General features: G+C 39.2%; 1 pseudogene; it reads left to right on the top strand.

Moving 5' to 3' along the window:
- The first annotated feature begins 2,430 nt into the window (after window positions 1-2,430).
- On the top strand, window positions 2,431-5,393 carry LOC120611724 (40S ribosomal protein S15a-like; annotated as a pseudogene).
- The last annotated feature ends 790 nt before the right edge of the window (window positions 5,394-6,183 follow it).

Here is a 6,183-nt window from a genome sequence, read left to right as displayed (position 1 = left end):
CGAAATGGTGGGAATAGAAGCATATACGTACCATGTTCTTATTTAGCAAACTTAAAAATTTTCCACTGCATGTTATTCTCTAGTGTTTTGAAAATGGACTGCAGGTCCTTGAGAAGTCAAATGCTTTTCTCAATTTCACTTAGTTTTTTTTTTTTATGAAGAGAAAAATATCTCCATAAGAAAGGCTTTTTATTTAAGTGACAGGCAAAACGAATTACTGCTCTCCCTTCTGTGTAATTTAGCTGTTTGAATTAATTTTTACCAATTTTCTGAATGATAAAATCTTATTTGGGCTTGGGAAAAAAAAATCACCCATCGTTCTTAAATCTTTCTTTTTAAAATCACTTTAGCGATGACTAGAGGACTTTACAATTGGCAATCCAGAATCACACTCACGTGGTTTTGTTATGGGCTCATCACAACACTTATCGTCTGAAGGTCCTGAGCTTTGTGTACATAGGCAAGGGATTTATATAGCATACGATTCTTCTGTTTCGAGGCGACCAGCTCATTCTTACTATGTCTGTTGGCCCTGTCTACTGGGAAGATGTGAGCTTTATCCTCTGGAGACCATGTTCATTCATTTAATAATCTAACTGAGCATTTCCAGGCGTTGGCTTCATTGGTCTAGTTATGAGCGAGAGGAAAGTGAATGAGGAACGATCAAGCGAAAGTAAAGCAGAAATTTGCCGGGTACTGATAAATGCTCCAGGGAGGATGCGCAAAGGATAAAGTGAATTCCGCTGACAGAAGCATTGGCTTTGGACAGTTTAGGGGAGGGGTCTGTGAGAAGGTGACCGATTCGAGGAGGATTTTGAATGATGAGTAGGGTTTTCTCTGCCACGCCCCTCGTTTAAGCATTTCAGATTTTAATTATGTAAGTCCTAGTTCTAAAGCTCTGCTCTCAGATCAATACAGACTCAACCATCTTATTAGATCAGTAAATCAGAGGCCGTGGTCTCGTGTACTGTGGATTTTTTTCACTTCGCCCTAAGTGGCGCAATAAGAGGCTTCTCTTGGTCAGTTTGTGTGCTGGGAAAATTTCTGTGGAAACAAAGCTATCCTTTCTAAATTAATGATGATTAATGCTGCACAGTTTCATAATAATAACAAACACAGACACCACTTTTCTATGTATTAGAAAAGGTTCTAAACGAGGGCTTGGCAGACTTTTGCCCGTGGGCCAAATCTGGCTCACCTGATTTCTGCCTGTTTTCAGACAGCCTGAGAGCTAAGAATGGTTTTAACGTTTTTAAATGTTGAAAAAGAAATAAGAATAATTGTTGACATTTATAAATTATGCAAAATTAAGATTCCAGTGTCCATAATAAGCTTTTATTGGAGTACCAGCATACTCATTCATTCATGAGTCTGCTCCGTTCCCGCTGAAACAGCAGAAGTGAGTAGTTGCATTAGAGACCATATAGTCTGCAAAACCTGACTATTTAATACCTGATCCTTTATAGAAAATTTTTGCTAGCCTTCTATTTGAAACACATAATACAGAATCTTTTTGAGGCCTAGGTTGAAGATATGTCTCTCCAAATACGTTTTGTGTTTACTCCCGGGGTTACTACCACTCAGAAACCACCTTTATCGTTTCTGCCTTGGGTTAGGGTTTCCAGGGGTGCTCCTTCTTTACTTCTAGGGACATTATAAATAGGGATCATTTTTAATCATTCGTTCTTTCCCTGGCTTGAAGAGTCCTGGACCACATCAACATTAAACATCTGAATCCCCAAGTTCATGTGACGACCGGTCTGTGATTTCAAGTTCCAGAGCAAGACTTCCAGTTTTCTTTGCAGGAGCCCATGTCGAGATGGGCTCGTTACCCTCTAATTCCCTTGGCATTGAGAGGTTTTTCCAGTCTATCTTTTTGCTCAGGTCTATAGCCGTTCAGCGGTCCTTGGCTGGAAGATAATTAAACTCAGAATTGAGATTTAAGAAGTAGAAATAAATATCATTAAACACGTGGGTAAATCTAAATATTATGACTTGTCCCGACCTGCAGGACCTAGTTATTGCGTAGAACCCGAGGAGGACCATACCTTGAAGAAAACATGGGCGGGAGAAAAGAATGGAGGCAAGACAGTGTTCTGATCAAGCCTCAAAATTTTATTTTCGAGCGGTTATATTTATACACTCAAGTGGAGGGGGCAGGGGCGGGACTGATCAGGGAAGAGAGTATTCGTCACAAGCTCATTGGCGTCCACCAGATGAGGTGACTTCTACTTGGCTAGTCAGAAACAGATGGGCTGTGCCAGCAGTTGCAGGCTCCCGCTCTGCAGGTGGCGGAATGGGGAACAAGGACACGGGAAATGACGGGTGCTTCACAGTGCCGTGGCTATCCAAAGGTTACAGCTAGCAGAGTTTGTTCTTGATAACAGGATGTGGTTATTATCTTCGGGTGCAGGCTTAAGGCTCCCGACAATGACTATACAAGACAATGTCCAAATTTTAAGGGTAGAAAAAGCAAGGGGGAAAATAAACCAGTGGGCTACAGTGACGCATAAAACGGATGCAGGTATTTTCAGAGTTAAATTGCACTAAGGTTCTTGTGTTCTTGGGATGATAGAAATGTTGATTACTTTGTGACAATATATACTTCGATTCAAATAGCTATTAGGAATAAAGAGGGTCATGACACAATGTAAAAAAGGTACATGTCCACCTAAAATATAGACATTCTAAATTATTATGATAAAGTAAGTACGTACTCTTAAATATATAAAAAGCAACTATTTAAGATAGCAGAGTTGCACAGAGGAAGTGTGCTGGGCCCATAAAAAGCAAGTAGTTAACAGAATTACAAGGAGAAACCAAGAAATACATAGTGGAAGGTTGTAATACACCATATATTTGTAATATTCAGGTGGGTGATGGGTACACAAGTATTTTTTATGTCATACCTTTTTGGGTAGATTGGTTAACAAGGAAAGCCTTACTACAGAAGACGCATGCTAATTTAGAATGAAAACTGTTGTACAAAATCTTGTGATGGCAGTGGTAGTGAAATGTTAAAAGATATCGCAAGCATACAACCAACTTTCCATCCATCCATCCATCCATCCATCCATCCATCCATCCGTCCATCCATGAACTCAATCAATGCCCAATATTGTACCAAACACTGGGACAGTAAAAGTGATGGAAAAGAAATAAACCACGTTTCCTTTTCTCCAAGTCCAGTAGAAAGGGATATAAGAAAGTAAATGGTTATATCACTGTGTGAGTAGAAATATATTCCAAATGCCCCAGAGCACAGAAGGGGGAAGTAATAATTTGGTCAGTGGAGGCAGTTTTCAGCTGTGCTGAATGTAGAGCATCTGAAACAAATTTTTTTTTCAGCCAATGATTTTGTTCATTAATCATTTAGACATAGTTTATGGTACACCTCCAAGATATTTTTAATTTTTCGAACCATAGGAGATATGTTGAATAAACACAGTAGTAAGGTCCAATGGCTCTCTGCCATTTAGATCACTTGTGCTAAATAAGGATACTGTAGCTGTGCCAGGCTCCATATTCTTGAAGTTTCTTCTAGTCAGAGGTAGATACAAATGAGTCTTTTATAAATCACTCTGTCAGATTTATAGAGAAGGGAAGCTTGTAAAAGTGTTTCTTGTGGTCATTCGATGCCCTTTGTCTTTTGCCTAGAGCTTGCTATATTGAAGGTGTAAGCAATACATCAAAGAAATATATAGAGCTGTAGCTTCGACCTCATCCAGAGAGAGAATCCGAAGGATTCTGAGTGGGGATGAATGGACATCTGAGTACTCAGATGATGTCTTTATACTATTTCCACAAATAAATTGCTTGGTGATTGTTTGGGTAGGTAAAAGAACAGATACTTTGACACACTGGGCAAATCATTCGGCCATTCCAAAGCAATCACTGAGAATCCAGGTGTTTTTATCCCACAGCCATTCAAGTGCCATGTAGGCAGGCCCTCCCACCCAATATTTTGAGTACTTTCCAAGTCTCTCACTTAAAGGTGTTCTCTCAACTATTTTAAACAACTACCAACAAAAAGGCACCTATAATAAATTAACAATAATTCCCTAATATTAATAAATCTCTAATGCGGCATTATTTAGGGCCAAGAACCTAGCTATTAAGGAAGGTAGAGAAATGTTTGAGAGACAAGGAAAGGGTAACGTGAGAAGGCAGTCAACGGAAAGGTGTTCTAAACTTGGACCATAATATCTCTGGCTAACTCTATATTGCGAGATTCGGGATTGTTCTAAAACACCATGTTATGATTTAAACTCAGGCCACAGATTCGGATGGCAAACAGTTTCACGTGGGAGCAAGCTCGGTCAAGGCCTCCACATCACAAACGAAAAAGGCGAAAAGAAAACCTTGAGGTGAACGCCCTAACTGTAGCCAAGTTTCAGTTTTAAACCTCTTTAAACACTTGATGATGACATTTAGAAACCAGACGAATAGCCGCTTGATTCCAGTTATGGGCTCCAGGATGTGGGGCCTGACGTGTGGGCACTTGCAGAGCCATAGACAGTGTTTTAAATTAGAATTTACTGATTTATTACGTTTACTGTTTAAGCGTTTGCCTCTTCTCCCTAGAATGTAATCACCATGAGGGTATCTACTTTCATCTGGTCCCCATCTTCATTTCGGTCACTATCTGGTCAGTAAGTTTTTGTTTAGTTGAACGTAATTAACTCTGAGCAGATGAAAACGAAAGTTTTTAACTGGAACAGATCTTACTTCTGAGAAGCAAATGGAAAAAGAAAAAGTACATGTCAGAAAAAAGTTAATCTCATAAAACATGGTTGATATTTTAAAACGTTAAAAAGGTGTGATGTGAGAAGTCATGATTTATTCATGTATCGATGTTTCCACGGGCTCTGCCCGAGCTTCTTCTCAAAGAAGAAAGAGTTTCTTAGGGGTTTTGGGACCGAACCAGAAAACAGGTAGAGAAAGATGGGGTCTGAGGGCTTGAGGCGTGGCGGCGGGGACAGACATCGTAAAATAAGCTACATCTATCTCAACCTGCTTGCCTTCAGTTCATAAAAGGCCACAGACTTTTCCGCCATCTTTCCATGCCGACATAATAGTGCACGTGAACATCCCGGTCGATGCTCTCAAGGGCATCAGCGATGCCGAAAGGAGAGGCAAATGACAGGTTTGTATCAGGCCATGCTCCAAAGTCATCGTCCGGTTTCTAACTGTGATGATGAAGCGTGGATACATTGGCGAATTTGAAGTCATTGAGGATCCCAGAGCTGGGAAAATTGCTGCGAAACTCTCAGGCAGGTTAGACAAGTGTGGAGTGATCAGCCCCAGATTTGATAACCTCAGCAGGCAGCATGGACCATGAAAAAACAAAATGAAAACACACAGGAGGGAAAATCCTGGGTTTCTTTTTCTAGGAATGCAGTACAGCGTGCAAATAAAGTGCCTCAATGGACCAAATTTTTTTTTAAAAGGTCACAGAACAGGAAGAAGGGTAACAGATTTGGAGAGGATGGGAGAGGGGAGTATGATTCATGTTTCTGGGGGTTAGGACTTGAATCTGATTTGGTGTTTACGAGATGCATCATTAGACGTTTTAGAAAGTAGATTAGAAATGAGACATTTTAAACAATTATTCTATTTGTTTAGACGCTGTAGGTTCAGGATTCATAGGGGTTATAGTGAATAAAAGAGAAAATTCTCAATTCTTTTTAATGGCTACATAACGTTCCATGACAGGAATATACCAAGATTTAGTTAGCAATCCCCATATTGATGAGTAACTGGGGTGTTTCTATGTTTTATTAAAACAAACAATGTTGCGATAATCATCATATATTTTAGCAATTGTGCAATTATGTCTATTCAAACGACTCCTACAAATTATGGTTTAAAATAGTAAACAACTTATTTGAGAGTAAGTTATGGATTTTTTGCCACTGTTTAAGTTTAATTTTAGTAGTTATTTTTAGAAAAAATATTTTGATACTCTAAAATTTTTCGAAGCAAAGAATACAAACATACAGTAATTGTATGGTAAGTTTAATACGCACATAATGAAGACAGACATTTATTTTAATTACCCCAAATTCGGCAGATGTCCGTTCTGCTTTCATTTGTCAATTAGTTACGTTACTGTTGATGGTGTTTTTGAACAGAGCATAATTTAGTCTCATCAGCATCACCAAAAAGAATCAAAATGAGAAT

Source organism: Pteropus medius, unplaced genomic scaffold (genome assembly GCF_902729225.1).
Source record: "Pteropus medius unplaced genomic scaffold, Ma_sr-lr_union100, whole genome shotgun sequence".
NCBI lineage: Eukaryota > Metazoa > Chordata > Mammalia > Chiroptera > Pteropodidae > Pteropus > Pteropus medius.
The sequence above is the reverse complement of the archived record's forward strand: the minus strand, read 5'-3'. Positions and strand labels throughout refer to the sequence as shown.